This window comes from Eupeodes corollae, chromosome 1 (genome assembly GCF_945859685.1).
Source record: "Eupeodes corollae chromosome 1, idEupCoro1.1, whole genome shotgun sequence".
Taxonomy (NCBI): domain Eukaryota; kingdom Metazoa; phylum Arthropoda; class Insecta; order Diptera; family Syrphidae; genus Eupeodes; species Eupeodes corollae.
Genome location: NC_079147.1, coordinates 195,553,566 through 195,571,368, shown reverse-complemented (window position 1 = coordinate 195,571,368; position 17,803 = coordinate 195,553,566). Strand labels below are relative to the sequence as shown.

At 35.1% G+C, this 17,803-nt stretch overlaps 1 protein-coding gene and 1 pseudogene across 2 annotated transcripts in view; one reads left to right on the top strand and one right to left on the bottom strand.

Annotated features, from left to right (window-relative positions):
• Nucleotides 1–17,803, bottom strand: part of LOC129942090 (gamma-aminobutyric acid type B receptor subunit 1) — a 561,118-nt gene that overhangs the window by 485,200 nt on the left and 58,115 nt on the right. The gene's annotated exons all lie outside the window — the stretch shown is intronic.
• On the top strand, nt 3,970–4,577 carry LOC129947929 (40S ribosomal protein S4-like; annotated as a pseudogene).

Genomic DNA, 17,803 nt, shown 5'->3' with positions numbered 1-17,803 from the left:
AGGATTAAGTATTAAGTATTAAGTAGTGGTACCCGTGGCATGATGGTTAGTGCGTTGGACTGTCATGCCAGAGGTCTTGGGTTCGATCCCTGCCTATGCCATCTAAAGTCTTTTCACGGGTTCTGCCTCTTGCGAGGAATTGACAAATTCTCCAAGAGTAACTATTGTCATGAAAAAGTGCTTTCTCAAAATTAGCCGTTCGGAGTCGGCATATAAACTGTAGGTCCCCTCCATTCCTGATAACATTACTCGCACACATAGGAATGGTTGAGAGTTGTAAGTCACTAGGCCCTGGTTCTCTACGGACTGTTGCGCCACCTAATAAAAAAATTGTTTGCCCGATACTTAAAAGAGGAGACTCTTAAAACTTCACCAACTAAAGAGAAATCAGTCTACTTAACATCGCCTATAAAATATTGCCTGCCGTAATATGAGAACGTCTAAATCCCATAGTCAACAACGTGATAGGTCCTTATCAATGTGGTTTTAGACCAGGAAAGTCCACAATCGAGCAAATATTCACATTACTGCAGATCCTGAAAAACCAAGAACAATAAATAAACACCCACTATCTTTTCATCGATTTCAAGGCCGCATATGACAGCTTCTACAGGTACAAGGCAGGGATGTCATGACTAGTTATGGCATCCCTGCCAAACTCAACCGTTTGTTCAGGATGACCGTGGAGAATCCAAGATGCTCCACAAAGGTTGGAAACAACTTAACAGAACCTTTCGATGTAAAAAAAAGGTTTTAGGCAAGGTGATGCGATGTCATGCGATTGAAAGAATAGTGCAGAGCTCACACGTCAACACTAGAGGCACTATCTTTCAAAAGTTTGTCCAATTGCTAGCATATGCTAATGACATTGACATAATCGAAGGAGCTACTCGTAAGATTAATGTCAATGGGGCTCTTGTGAGTATTGAGGCAGAGGCGGCAAAAATGGGTTTAACGGTTATTGAGGACAAAACAAAGTACATGTTGTCGTCAAGAAAGAACTTACAACACCGACGTCTTGGTCAAAACGTTATCATCGATAGGAGTAACTTTGAGGTAGTTAAGAAATTCGTCTACATCACCAATGCTGATCGAACGAAGAATAACTCTTGCGAACCTCTGTTTCTTTGGGCTTAGAAAGCAATTAAGTAGAAAATCCCTTTCCCGAGGGACCAAAAGGTCGCTATGTAAGACCTTCCTCGTTCTGCTATACGGTGCAAAAGCATGGACTATAAGAAAAGTGGATGGAACCACCTTGGGTCGTTTCGACAGAAAAGTTCTTAGCGTGATATACATTCCCGCATGCATAGAAGGGGAGTGGAGGAGAAGATAGAACGACGAGCTGTTTGGTCTATACAGCGACTTAGACTTAGCAGAAGGGTAAAAGTCCAACGACCAAGATGGCTGTATCACGTAAAGCGCATGGAAACCAATGATCCGACCCGGAAAGTCTTCGAATCCCCACCCACAGGACAGAGCAGTAAAGAGAGACCGCGAATCAGGTGGCACGCACAAGTGGAAAGTGATCTCACCCAACTTGGAGCTCGCAACTAGGGACCAAGCTAGATGGAAAATTTTGTTGGGTGAAGCTCTAGTTTACACAGGACTGTAAAGCCACCTTAAGTTAGTTAATATTGTTTTGGTTTCGTATTTTTATGATTGAAATGAAAAATGTTTACACTAAAGAAAAAGAAAGGTTTTTTAACACTCAACAAAAATATAAATGGTTCTTCGAAAAAAATAAAACTCAGTTCCGATTTCGTCTATGAATATCTGACATTTCAATTTTTGTTTTTGACCTGTGATAAAATTGAAAATGCCGGAAGTTAACAAAAACAATATAAAAATAAAACTCACATAAATATCAAGAAATTCACCTTTTTTACAAAAATAAAAAAAAAGTAACCGGATCAACATTCTTGTGAGGTAGAATTTTGTGGTGTTTAAATGGTGATGTTGGAGTTGTTAGTTAGTCCTTCTCTTACATTCACCTATTTTTTTTTGTCCAAGGAAGAAAAAAACTTAAGTGTCGGGACAAATTCAGTAAGGGCTAGGTAGCTCCCAGCTACCAACAGTGTTCCGGTTCCGCTGTGGTACGCTCGAAATGAAAAAGGTAATTCAACTTCGGTTATCCTGGATGCTAGTGGTGGCTGGTGGTTTTCCAGGACTTTTTATTTTCCGTTTTGCTATATGCCCTATTCACAAATTCGCATCCTCTATAGTTTGTCCCTATATTTTCCTGCTGGACCAATGTAACTGTAGTATGGTACGAGTACGTATGTATCAAGACACTGGGTGTGTGTACTTCCTGCGGTATTTGCAGTTGCAATTTGTTTAAAAAAAGAGTAAAAAAAAGTTCATAAAAAGGAAGTATAAAGGCATCCTTCGTATCCTTCATGTGCGGTTTTGGTTGTTTTAGAAATATAAGAACTTTTATACGTACCTACATATACATACTCATGTGTAAGCTCTTGAGACCATTTTATTTCTATATTTTTTTGTTGTTTTTGTTTTATTTTTCTCATTCTTTTAGATCTTTTTATTTTAATTTATTTTTCTTTATTTTCAATCTTACAGTGCACTTTTCTGTGAAAAACCAACCTGAGGAGCGGAAATTAAATTTTCGTATAGGTATGCTCTAGAGTGAAACGGATGGCTAGCCACCGTAGAGTGGAAAAGTGTGTATAGGTATGTTTATACGTAGTGTTTGTAATGTTGAGAAAATTTCTTGTCCGTGAAAAGACAGAAAAGATTCGCTTAGTCGCCTTCAAAGTGGTGGTATAGGTACTACTCGAAATGTATACACATAAGTAGGTATAGGATGTGGATAGGTACTTTCTCATCCCCTTGTTGCCTTGAATTCTAAAGAATAATTTTGTTGAACTTATGAACTTTTTGCAAATTAATTTTTATTCTTTTTTTTAATTTCTTTTGAGACATTTTAATATACCTACCAACCTATCTAGCTTTATTTTCTTTTCATAAAATTTCTTTTTTTCCTTATAAACTTGCCCACCTGCTTTATGTGCAATATCATCGTTTTAACAGGATGAACTCTGAGATGGCATTTGCATTTCTACAGGATTTTTAGCTTTCCTGGCTTTTCACATAGTAAAAATGTATAGCGATGAAAATATTGGATTATATTCGTTGTGGAAATTAAATTATCATGAATTGTTTAGTTGCATGTTTTCTAAATGTAATTATAATGTAAATAGAATAAATTGTTGACGGAATTAAATTTTCATGAGCTTTATTAAATAATAGGGTTTTATAACTTGATTCTATTTTGGTCTTTAATGGAAGAAGAGAATTTTTTGTTCTTGTTATGTATAGGTACTGCTGATTTCTGCGAAAGGAAAGGAACTTTAACTAAAGGCAAAAACAAGCTTGAGATGCAACAACCCACACTGCTAAATTCTCATTTTTACCCTGAAAAAGGATCCACTTAGGATGGGGATGATTATGACAACCGTGAAATAGGCAAAATGCAATGAATGTCGTCTAAACGATAACCATTTTTTATTTTAAAAAATGCAGCTTATTTAATAAAATAAACTGAAAAATGTCAGCAGTATAATTGGACGACCTTTAATATTATTACTTTTATCAATATTGAATCTTCAAAATAAAGGGTAATTCCTACTGATGGTTTAAATTTAGTAGCGCTGGAATTTCACACCTGTCAAACTGAGCTGTCATTCGAAGTTTTTGTTATATTAGTTGAATGTCTGCCATTAAAGAAATTGGAACAATTAAAAGTTGAACAACGAGTTATAACTATCTAACAAAATAGAAATTCAAACGAAGCCTCTATTCGGCTGGAATAGAAAGAAGACGATGTATGAAAAGTATGTCAGGAATTTCTCTACGTTTCTGTAATGAGTTGAGATTTAAAAGATGGGGGACGGTCTTACGGGTCAGCGTAAAGGTATATTTGACAATAAGTTTTTTTTATTATCTTGAAAGATGGAGCGTTGACTCAAAAAACATTTGAAGCGTTTAGCATCACTAAAGGCAAGACGGTTAGACGGTTGGGAGCAGTTTTTGCTCCTCCTTCAGTCCCTGTCTTGAAAAATCGTCTAAAGCATGCTCTTATTGGCTCAGAAGTCACTAAGATTGTCGGTCTGTGTTTTATCAAGCTGGGTTCATAGATGTTATCATTATCAAAGAGACTGATAACTTCCGTTTGGTCTAAGATGGGAAGGAACGTTTCACCATTCATCGCATTTTTGGCGAGGAAGCTAAGCACAATCTGTGCAAGGTTTATAAGACCCAGCTCGGTTCCAAGGACCATCAGCTTCCCTGATTCATTGATTAAAGCCAACGACACTTCCCAAGTCGACATCTAGAACTCCAAAGTGACTGACTACATTACATTAGATTTAGGAAAATCATCAACCATGAAATATATCTATGTTCTTTCGATATTATTCACGTTTCCCGCCAGATGCACATAGGGTTTCATCTTTGGCAAGTTCAACAAGCCATTTATTTCTCTGCTAAATTGAAAGGGTGTTGAATTAAGCATTTTTGAGGAGTGTGATAAGCTGTTGATACTAAGATTCAATAAATAACTTTTTTTTTACTCAAGAATTGATGAAAAATGTGCATTTTACATGGTACAAATTTTAGACAAACAAATTCATATTCAATGAATATGTCAGTGTCGTTAATTTTAAGGATAAAGAGGAGAGGGCCCAAACGACTAACTTGAGGGACACCAGAAGTGGTTAGAATAGGATTGAAACGGATAGATCTAAATCGAACATAATAGTAACTCTTCTCAAGGTAAATAGTAATCCATTTCAGAAAAAGGGCGTTAGGTCTATAAAACTATAACGCCTAAATCCTAAAATTTCATAAAGCCGTAAATTGGTCAATTGGCCCAAAATGTAAGATGATGTTAGATTTTGGCCAAAAGAATTCATACATTTTGAATTTGGGTCTTATAACTGGGCTTTATGATATTTATTTTGGGCATTGAGACGAGTATGGTTTCTATAGTTTCATATGTCTGATCACCGAAAAACATATTTGTTTTCATAATAAGCGTACACTAAAGGGGATATTAATACCCTTATTATGTAAAGACACAGTGTGAGCACTAGGAATGGGAGAGAGAGGTTGGAAAGACGTATCGGTGCACATTGGTTTTAAATTTCTGAATATTGCAATGGCTGAGAAAAACAGAGTGTGATAAGGCATTCGCGTAGTACGGCTAAATAACGAATCTCTGAACTTGACAGTACGACCGAAGTTGGGTTTGAGGGTATACTAATGAGGTATACTAGGACCGCGATTATTACGGTTGAACTGTTTAAGGGGAGGAATGCAGCTGGCTCTTTCTATTGAGCATAAACCGTTAAAATAACGGTAAAACAGCTTGAGACAAGAAACTTTACGACGATGTTCAAGCGACGTAAATGATCCTTTGATTTTGTTATCATTAATTAATTTAAATGCTTTATGTTCAATGCTGTCTGAAAAGCTTAAGTATGTTGCAGGAGCACCAGCCCAGAGATGAGAGTTATACTCAAGCTTGGACGTAAATAAGTATTGGATATAACAGCAAGAAACTTTACGGCGATGTTCAAGCGACGTAAATGATCCTTTGATTATGTTATCATTAAATAATTTAAATGCTTTATGTTCAATGCTGTCCAAGAGGCTTAAGTATGTTGCAGAAGCATCAGCCCAGAGATGAGAATTATACTCAAGCTTGGACGTAAATAAGTTTTGTAGATAACAGCCATATTAGATGTGGAGAAAAACTTCATGCATTGCCTTAGAAAACTCAAGTATCTTGCGTCATTTTTGGTGACATCGCGTACGTAATCGTTCCACAAAAGATTGTTGGTGATACACATACCGAGAATATCGAGATGTTCAGTCTTCTCGATGCAAATGTCATCCATGGGCAATGGCAAGGGAAATATATCTCGTTTTAACGATACAAGACAGCATTGGGTTTTCGAAGCATTAAATTCCAAGCGGTTTTTATTCCCCATTGTACAATGCTGTTTAGGTCGGAATTCAATGAGCATATCATATTTTATCGTTGCAGTTCCACATCCGAAGAAGAGGGATGTGAGTCTGAAAACTAATAATATTATGTGAAGCTAAGAGTATTATCGTTAGCGAAACAATGTATTGAATTAGAAGTTGAAGACAGGAGATCATTAATAAAAATGAAACAGTGTTGGAGATAGAACAGAGCCCTGGGGCACACCAGCATTTATTTTGTAGTTTTCAGGCTTGAACCCATCTAATACTACTTGTATTAAAAGCTAATTACTAATAAAATGAAGCAGGGATTCAAGAAAACCGAAAGCACGCATTTTCAATAAAAGGGCTTGATTCCAATCCCTATAGAATTATTAACACGTTCAATAATAAGCGGAGTCAAAACACTCACTGGCACAGCGTTGAATTAGCAGCGAACTGCTTAGCAAACAGATTAGCTTTCTCAATAGAGCTAACAAATAGAGTATCATCAACAACGAGCGTGGGAACCGAGGAAAAGAAAGTATTCCCCTTTTTTTTGCGAATGACCAACAATTTGTACTGCCTTTGGGACATTGCAGTTTTGTTGGCTTAATTTTTGGTCCGGTTTTCCTCCCTTGGGGTGGCTTTAAAACAACGGAAACAAACCCCCTTAACTCTAATAGCCTCTTTACATCTCGAATGAAACCATGCGTATTCCTTAGTTCTGATGCTTTTTACCCTGTTTGGGATAAAAGTTCTCATTCCCAAAAGAATCAAACAGTCAGTGGAGACTATATCAATTGTATTCCCGATAAGCAAGGCTCTTAGAAAGAATGAAACGAATTCTACAAGTTTTGTAGTGGTAGATTTTTTCAAGAACCAAGCTGAGGAGTTCATATAAAATTAGCAATTGGTCAACACTTTTTAAAGTGTCGTTCACATCTCTTTTTGGCCAACAACGACGTAAAGTTTTATTATGACTTGAATGAAATGTGATTCCAACTAGTGTAATAAAGTAAACTTTAACACCGGATATAACTGAAAGGGCTTCATACGGTAAGTATTTTGAAAGGGAGCACAAAGAGCTGTTTTCCTTAAAATTTTACTTAATTTTGTTTGTTATATATTTTTATTTTAAACTTACAGATATCGAACATGTAAACAACGATTTCACCAGAAAATATTCCAGGACTCCCTTTCCCTGACAACTTGTTATATTCTTGTTTACTACAAATTCTCAAAATGTCAGAATTTTTTTTCAGAATTTAAATCTAAAGCTAAAATGTGCAATCGCCTCTTCACTTTTACCACCCCTCTTCACACCAAAAGGACTTTATCGTTCATTTTAATTAATATCACAGCTGTGGTCCTGTTGGAATGTTGACTATGTCTTTAATTCTATTTAATTTGTTTTCTATTAATTCTTATCCTTCTCGCATTTAAGGGAATCGTTGCGTGTCGTCGTCGTTGTTGGGATAAATTTTAATCATTCTTTTCCACTTTGCAGCATAAATAAAACAAAAATTAAAAACACTTTTAAATTCCTGGAAATTTACACAAATATTGATGAAAAAGAATTCCCATTAAAAAATTTACTGTAAACACTATTTTTTGGCGTAATGTGAGTAGGTACATATTTTTGTTTGTATTGTTACATCCCTCTGGATGATGGCTGGGAATTTTTAAAGTTAAAATAAAGCAACAAAATATAAGCTTTATGAGGGGGTATGTTTTGTTGTGTGTGTTTGTGTGTGGTTATGGATACACCCCAAAGGAAATTAAATAAATATGTAAAAATATTTATTACCAGAGCTTTTTGTTTATTTTTCAGTTTTTTTTTTTTTGTTGAGTTTCTTTTAGTATAACTTTTATTTTATTCTGCTGCTGTTGCTACTTTGAACGCTTTTATCATAAAATAGCACAATTTTACCATAGCTTATTTGTTTATTTTGTGGCATACATTTATGTATGTACAGTTGTGGTCATTTTATAAGGCCACTTAAGTCTAAGTTTGCTCTCTTCATTAAACATTAAGTATTCATTTTGATTATTACATTATTAAAGTTATTGAATTTTTTGTTATTCATAGTTAATGTAAATTATAAACATAATTAAAACGCAGTTTGTGAAGAATTATTGTTATTCCATAAATCCTCTCTTAATTAAGGTTTTAAATCAGGACTTCAAGCAGCCTACTTCAGAATTTTCATAGAATGGGATTCAAACCAGGATTTGGATCGTAACCGTGTTGAAATATTCAATCTTACCATAAACAATCGAGATGATCGGTAACAATAGGAGCGACATGCTTAACAAACTTTTTGGCCGCTTGACTTGCAGCCTTTCACCATTTCAAAACAATTTGAACTTATCTGTTTAACTCCCAAATTCCAAAAACAAGTGTTTTCTTGAAAATTGTTCTTGCTAGAAACGATGTCTTCAGCTCATATTTTATTTCGACATCTCTAGTCTATGTGTGATAAGGCGGCATTTCGGGTTACTATTCTTGAATTATCTTCTGCCGATATGGCATCTGCCCTTGTGCTCTAATTTGCTCCGATGTCAAGAACAGATCCACTTTGCTTAGAAATGTGCTTTTCAGCTTAGTTTACTGTTAAACCTCAAAGGTTTAATTATTTGATGAAGAGCGTTTTCAACTTAAACTTTGAAAAAAATTTAAGACTTGGACTACTTTAACAAAGGTGTGGAGTTTTAAGAAGCATTTCCAGATGAATCGCCTATTTCACGGAGATGGGCTTAAATGTTTGGCAGTTTTAAATGAAAAATATACTGAAAACAAGACTGGAATGCCCTTATGGTAATGATATTGTTCCTAAAAGTCAAATGGTCATTTAAGGGGGGAGGCGATAAATGCTTGAATGTTGGCAGTTTTTTTTATTTGAAGGAATGAGAAGTGTGTTAATTATAATTGTATTTAACATAAATGGCCACCTTAGTTTCCAATCTCTAGAGACCATCACGGTCTCGAAAATGATGGGAAATTTTGGTAACAAAGGTCTGAAGTCAGCAATTTTGATTTAAACGTGTTAAAAGCAAACGTATCTTCTAAATGAACTAATAAATAATGAAAGGTCAAAGAATGGTAAATTTTCACCGAATAAAAAAAAAAGATTTTAGATAAAAAGTAGAAGTTTTACAAATATTCGTTTTAACATACTTGAGATTTTAATCAATCGAAGAAGTCAAAAAGAGTGTCTATCCTCGCCCCACAAGCCAGGTTTTAAGCAAATTTGCGTTAGGCTTTTTTCATATTTTTCAAATTTGTTGGTCAAATTCGAATTTTCTCAAAAATGAACCGATCGATTTTTTTGAAAATTGTATCTTAAATATTGTTTCCAAATTTGGCTTCTTTTCAACAATTAATAAACCGATTTCAACAATTTTTTTCTGTACAAGCTTTTATACTGGCTCAATAATATTTGATGATCAAAAATGTCTTTGCTTTTATTTTTGATTTTTAAAATAATAATAAACTTTCTTTTTGAAACTCGATATCTCGAAAACTGGTCATCATTTGTTTACAAAATCGAAATATATAATAAGCTCTAAATAACTGCATACTAACAATATTTTTAAACTCAAATTAAAAAAAAAAATGTATATACAGTACTGTGCAAAGCATCTCCAACATTTGTGCTAAAAAAAAATGTTTAGAAAATCAAACAGCAAAATTCTTTCTTTAGTTTTCTAAACTCTTTCGATATTACGTTATAATTGTGGAAAAAAAATTAACACTCTTTACTAAAACAAAAAATAAATGACTAAATACTTTCATAATTGGTAAAATTGCTGTGCAAAACATTTGCAAATTATTTTCTTACTTCAAGGCAAGGAAATGTTAATACTTAATTGCATCCGTTTTATTTTTTTATAGCGGCTGTATGTCTTCTAGGCATTGAAGCTATAGGGTTATTAATAAGCGATTTTGGAATGTTATTCCACTGCCTCTGAATTCCAGCGAAGAAGTCACATTTGTGCTTAAAAATGTTGTTCTAAATTCTTCTCTTCACAATTTCCCACAGGTTCTCTATTTGGTCAAAGTCTTAGGATGGTAAAACCTCAATCTTTTTTTCTGTAATCCACTTTGAAGCCAACTTCGACTTGCGTTTGGGATAATTGTCGTGTTTTAACATCCATTTCCCAATGGGGATAAGGCAGCATGGTATTACGAAGGATGTCTACATAGTCTTTAGACTTCATTATGCTTTCCACTTGTCGAATTGGTCCTATTCCTCGGCCAAAGAAACAGCCTAAGACCAAAATTGAACCACCTCTATGTTTCACCGTCCCTTTAGTGTATTTTTGATTTAGCATCTCACCTCTTGGATTTCTGACATGTTGTTTTCCACCCGATCATTGCATATTGAACTTTGATTCGTCAGAAAATAAGACCGTTTCCCATTTTTGGGGATTCCAATTGAGATGAGTTTTCGGAAAAGCCAAACGAGCTTTCACTTTTTTTTAATAAATGGTTCTTTTGCTATTTGAAAACAACCCAATCCGGCCTGCAGTGAGCGGCGTCTGATAGTTGTTGTGTAATGGGTAACCAAAGTTCACTTTTTGATTCCGTGATTTTTCTTCGGATGAAATTTGTTGTTTTTCAATCATCTTTTACTGTGGTGTTTCGAGGCCTAAGTCCTCTGTGATGGCATAACACCTTTCTTCTTTTAATGATTCTACAAAAATTTGATTTTGAATGCAATATTTCTTTGAAATTACTTTTTGTGATGCTACTTTTTTGAAAGCACTCAAATTTCTGGATTTTATTTTTTATATTTTTGTTCCCACCATTTTAAAGCAAAATCTTTTTCTTGTTTCTTTTTCTTGTTTCAATTTAAAAAGAAATTATCTTAAAAACCCGTTTTTTCTATCAAAATCCCGTTAAAAACTAACTAAACAAATCAAATTACCAACCTCAAAATAAATCAGATTACTCTTTATCAAAATGAGACGAAAAGAGAATCGGCTACTAGTTGCAAATTTTTTGCACAGCTGAAATAATTATTGTTTTTGTAATCAGTGTTTTTGTGGATCAGTGTTTTAAGATTTTGAACAATAAGGTGACACATAAAGAAGTCCAGAGCAATACAAATAATTTGATTGAAATAACATTGATATACACGAGTGTTCGACTTTTTGTTCCGGGGTGATATTTGCGAAAGTTTTGCACAATACTGTATGTACAAAATAATTTTAAAAAAATCCGATGGATTTCAAACACAAATTTAGAAAAATAAAAGTGTTTTGAACAATTAAATGGCATTTAAATTCTTGAAAAGAAACCTTTCTACAGGTACATTTTTAAAACATGAAATATTTTTAAACATAATCTTTGCATACATGACCAAGTTCATGCAACCAAGTCTTGCATTTATTTTGCTAAGACGAACAACAAAAGAAGTCCGTTCAAAACTTTTTGGACCTAAATCGAAACTTCGAATTTTATCAAAAACGAACCGATATGTTTTTGTATTACTTTTGAAGGGTACCCCTAAGAACCGTTATTTTATTTTAAAGTTTTCCGAAAAAATGTTATTATTTTATTTTGATTTTTTAAAAAACATTATTTTTTTTTCTGTTTTTCAAAAATCGATATCTCAGAAATGAGTCATTATTCTTTGAAGAAATTCAAAATGTATATTTATAAGCACTAAATACCTTACTTACTTACTTACTTAAGGTTGCGCTACAGTCCTGTGTGAACTATGGCTGCACCCAATAAACTTCTCCATCTAGCTCGGTCCCTAGCTAGATGTCTCCAGTTTTGCGCTCCAAGCTGGGTAAGGTCACCTTCCACTTGTGGGTGCCACCTGATCCGCGGTCTTCCTCTACTGCGCTGTCCTGTGGGTGTGGATTCGAAGACTTTCCGGGCCAGAGCATTGGTTTCCATGAGCTCTAGTGACCCAGCCATTTAAGTCGTTGGACTTTTACCCTTCTGGCTAAATCTACGTCTCTGTACAGCCCTTACAGCTCATCGTTGCATCTTCTCCTCCACTCCCCTTCGATGCATACGGGTCCGTAGATCACACGAACAATTTTTCTCTCAAAGCGACCCAAGGTGCTTTCATCCGCTTTTGTCATAGTCCATGCTTCTGCACCGTATAGCAGGACGGGGATGATAAGGGTCTTATATAGCAACTCTTTGGTGCCTCTAGAGAGGACTTTACCACTCGATTGCTTTCTTAGTCCAAAGAAACAGCGGTCAACAAGAGTTATTCTGCGTTTGATATTAGCGCTGGTGTTGTTTTCTGCGTTTACAGCGGAGCCTAGGTAGACGAACTCCTTGACTACCTCAAAGTTACGTCTGTCGATGGTGACGTTTTGACCAAGACGTCGGTGTTGTATGTCCTTTCTTGACGACAGCATTATTTTGTTTTGCCCTCATTAACCGTTCCATTCATCCGGCATGCTTTCTTCCGACCATATCTTACAGATAAGTTGCACCAACTTATATCCAGCTGCTTTAAAGAGCTCTACATTCAAGCCATCCGCTACAGCGGCTTTATTAGACTTCACTTAGATATGGCAATCTTAACTTCGTCTGAGTCGGGAGGACGGGATTGTTGGCTTTCGTCGTCTATGTTGAATGGATCATCCTGCCTGACAGCGGAATTCAATTCGTCGCCGCCGTTATACAGTCTGCAGAAGTGGTCCTTCCTCAGCATTGCCTACAGTTTCACTATATGTTTCCACTTTTGTCTTTGCAGCCTTTGGTTCTGGGTTTATGTACCTGTGAATTTCGTTTCACCTGTTCATAAGACTTTCGAACTTCATTCCTAAATACCTACATACCAAAAATATTTATAGGACAAAATGACAACTTATACAAATTTTTAGTATAGTATTTTTAGTATAGTACTTTTAGTATAATTTTTTTTTTAAAGTATTTTGAAACACTATAAATAAATCAACTGAATATTCAACAATGACATTATAGAATTGAAAAACTATAAAGAATTTTATTGAAAACTACTTCATGGCTTCTTCTAGTAGACGATTCGTTAGTAGAGGGACACCGCAAGGTGGTGTTCTATCCCCTCTCCTCTGGAACCTAGTTGTGAATGAAATCCTAACTAGTCTGGATGAGGAGGGTTTCAGAGTGATAGCCTATGCGGACGACGTTGCTATAGCAGTTTCAGGAAAGCATCTTAATATCCTAAAAGAACTCTTACAAAATGCCTTGGACAGACTAATACTCTGGGCTGATCGGTGTGGACTGGGTGTTAACCCACACAAAACCGATCTGGTCTTATTTTCGAGGAGATACAAAATTCCATTTGTCAACCCTCCTTACATTAAAGGAATCCAATTAAAATTCTCAGACGAGGCCAAATACCTAGGTCTTGTCTTAGACAAAAAACTAAATTGGAAACGCAACGTACAGGAAAGAGTCAAAAAAGCTACTGTAGCTCTCTTTTCTTGCAAAAAAGCTATTGGTAATAAATGGGGTTTACAACCCAGAATCACGCATTGGCTATACACATCGGTAATCAGACCGATTTTAACGTACGGTGTGGCAGTATGGTGGACTGCTTTAGAGAAAGGTATAAACAGGGATAAGTTGAATAAAGTTCAACGTTCAGCCTGCCTATGTATAAGCGGATCGCTTCGCACGACCCCGTCTGCGGCACTGGACACCTTGCTCTACCTTACACCTCTTGACATATTTAGTAAACAAATAGCTGCAAGCTCTGCTATCCGCCTCAATGCTTCGTCGCAGTGGACTAACAACAACATTGGCCACTCCGTAATTCTAAGGTACTTAGAATCAATTCCAAAGCACACAGACTACACCATCCCCCAACTACAATTCGATAGGAATTTCCAGATTTCTATACCTACCAGATCTTTTTGGGAGGATAGGACATTCTTAGAGGATGAGTCAATCCAATTTTACACAGATGGCTCAAAGACCAAAGAAGGGGTTGGTGGTGGTGTGTACTCTGAACGACTGAAATTAAGTCTCTCATTCCGCCTTCCCAATCATTGTAGCGTGTTCCAGGCGGAACTTTTGGCGATTAAGGAAGTCTTGTCTTGGCTCAAAGAAAACGTGATATCAACATCTGATATCCGTATTTTCTCCGACAGCCAGGCCGCTATCAAATCTCTGGACTCAGTCTCTACAAACTCTATAACAGTCCATAACTGTCGATCATCTCTAATGGAGATGGCGCAACAGTTTAATATTCACCTTTGCTGGGTGCCGGGCCATAGAGACATTCCAGGTAACTGTAAGGCAGATGAACTCGCCAGGAACGGTACAGTACAACCCATCCTACCACGTTTGGCAAGTACTGGCATACCAATCGCTACTTGTAAACTGCTACTAATGCAAGACGCTGTGAGGAGGGCAGGCACCAGGTGGACCAACATCACCACGTGTCAAGCCACAAAAAACATCTGGCCAACACTGGATTTAAAACGTTCAAGGTGCTTGCTCTCTCTAAGCAGATCGCATATAAGCTCGATAATAGGTGTCATAACCGGACACTGTCTAATAGGAAAGCACGCCATGAGACTAGGCGTATTCTCAAATGACTTTTGCAGAAGCTGTATGGACGAGGAAGAGGAAGAAACGGTTCTTCATCTTCTCTGCACATGCCCTGCTCTAGCTCGAAAACGCAAGAATTACCTAGGAGAATTCTTCTTTAACGATCTAAACGATCTAAATCATATCGGGATAATCAGCCTCTCACGTTTCGTAAGAGACTCTAACTGGTTCCATTGAGCTTAGGAGGAAGCCTCCAGATTCATGTGGTATCACAATGGGCCATTAAACTGGCCTAAGTGTGTCCGTTCCATCTTGGACAGCCACTATAACCTAACCTAACCTAACCTACTTCATGGCTTTTAATAGCCTCAAAAAGTGTTTTTTTTTTCGAATTATAAAAAGTAATTTCTCAAAAACATGCTGTCAAAGAGCTTCTATTTCTTTGTTTCAAAATACTTTAGTCTTAAATCATTTGTTTAGCAATTTTTATTAGTTTTTTCCTTAGGTTTTCATTATTGGATATTTATTAAAATTTTACTTCGTTCTAAAAACTTCGTTTTTTTATAACGAAAAATCTTCAAGTTGAAAATTGATTTCGCTTGTTTTGATTTATTAAAACAAACCCCACTTCATACCAATTTGTTGTGATATCATAAAGTTTAATTTAAGTCAATAGAGTCGATAGAAAAAAAAGAAATTTAAATTGAAGAAAAAAATGTTTTTCGTGATTTTTATATGACCACAACTGTACATAAGTATGTTTAGCGCTGTTACATTGTAAGCATAAAGCCAAAAGGTAAAGGGTTCTCTCCTCGAAGCCCATATACATAAATGTGTATAACTCCCAGATGCTCCTGCAATTACGTAAATTAAATTTAACGCTGTTGTGAGCAAAGTAGCGAGTGCTATGCTTCGAGTAGCTATATACATTAAAGTAACGATGAAAACGCAAACGACACGTATACGACATCCAACAGTAGGTTGAGTAATAAAATTGAAAAATAAGGATATTTTTCCCTTATTATGCTCTTTATATATATTTTGTCCTGAATCCTCACTGGCTTATTGCCACAGGATACGAAAAAAAAAAACAAAAAAACAGAACCAAAAGACACAGAGAGAGAAAAAGCGTATATGAATACCTATGCGAGTATGTAGAGTGTAAGTCTGAGTGATTGTCATCGCATATACTCAACCAACACTCAACTCAACCCATATGTCCTTATACTTTCACATGTGAAAGTTCTGTGGGAATTGTCAACGTCTCACTGTGGTGTGGATCAAAGGATTTCATTTTGGTAGATTGATGAATTGACGGAAAAGTCAATTCAATTGTTATTGCTTCGTGGAGTGTTAATGGAATCATTTCTTTTTGGTTATAGTAATGCGACGGAAAACAAAAACGTAAAAATAAAACAATCGTTTGTGGGTGGTTTTGGTGTAAAATTGTGCTGTAATGTGAAGTTGTTTAAATTGAGTGGATGTCATAATTTAAAGGAATAGGTACATACATAAATTGTGTGACATTTGAATTTCATTACAAAACAAAAAACATTCACATTGGAAGTATTTTCTAAAATTGAATTAGAATGAAAAATAAAATACAACTTTTAATTTAATTGAAAATATGTCATCATATTATTAAGGACATATATTGTTGGTTTTGTATGCGATATAAGATTCACGACTCCGACTTTTAAGAAATGTGGCAGAGGAGGCAAAACCAGTTAATGAAGGCAAGTCAAAGTACATGCTGTCATTAAGAAAGGACTTACAACACAAACGTCTCGGTCAAAACGTCACCATCCACAAACGTTACTTTGAGGTAGTTATTCAAAGATATAAGATACAATAGAACAAACGAAATTAATAAGAAAAGCTGTATTATTACTTCACAATCAATAAAAATGGATAATGAGTTAAAAAAACCCAAAATACAAACAAAAGTTCTTTCAAAAACGATGAAAATATTGACAGCATAGAAATAGATCTCCCCACAACACATGTTTTGAAAAAAAAAGCATTGAGAGGATGATAGACGATTTTAAGAGGAATAAATGCACTAGAAAAGATGGGATTTTTGCAGAATGATAATCTACGGAAAAGACTAGCTTTCTGGAATCTTAACATCTTTATTACACAAAATAATACTAATACAACAAATACCTTAACAATAAAGAGAAACTTCCCATCCCGTCTGTCGATTTGTCTTGCTTAAAAGTTTGTCTATATGTACTCGTAGCGATTTTTACCAAATTTGCGTACTATTTTTTGTAGATTTTATATTTTATGAAAAAAGGGACTGTTGGATTTTTATATAAAAATTACGGATTATCGAAAACAATATTTTCTGTAAAATAAAATAAGTTTGAAGCCAACATTTTTAATTTTTGGAGAGCTATTTGAGTCGAAAATAAATTTTTACCAACTTTTGTTAAATTTTTTTTAGGTTTTTAATTTTTTGTACAAAAACTGTCAATTCGATCTTTTTCAAAATTTTACTGAATTTTAACAATAATATTTTTTGAAAGATAAAATTAGTTTGAAGCCAATATTTCAAATTTTTGAAAAGATATTTGAGTCGAAAATCAATTTTTACCAACTTTTATACATTTTTTTTTAGGTTTTTATTTTTTGTAAAAAAACTGTCAATTCTATTTTTCTCAAAATTGTATCAGATGTCAAAATAATTATTGTTCGTTGCACAAAATTGTTTTGGAGATGAAATCATATTTTAGTCGTAAAATTTTGGAGGTGATACATTTTTTTCAGATTTTTTGATTTATAAAAAACCGTTAAATGGATTTGTTTCAAAAAATATATTTCTTTAATATCACATTTCAATATATTATATAAAATTTAATTCAAGTCTCTAGCGTTTTTGGTTCGTAAGATATTTAGGGGGTTAACCAAAATGTTCACCTTTTTTTTAAAACTGCTATGGTAAAAAAAACCACCCACGCAATTTTCCTAAGAGCCCTTTCTGCATCTTTCTGCCTTATTATGTGTACAACAACATTTATTTGAAATCGATATCGTTTCTGATTCTTGAGCTATGGAAGACGAAAAAACGTCGCGAACGTACGGACGTACGAACGTACGAACGTACGTACAGACGCACGCACAGATATCTTTCTAAAAATCTTTTATTTCGACCTTGAAACGTCGAGAAATGTCAAAATTTTCAATTTGACAAATCGGACCCATTACAATAACTTCCTATGGGAAGTTAATAATGTAGGACAGTCCACATCAGGGAAGATATTATTCTGGACAAAGAACAATTTGATTACGTGGAAGATT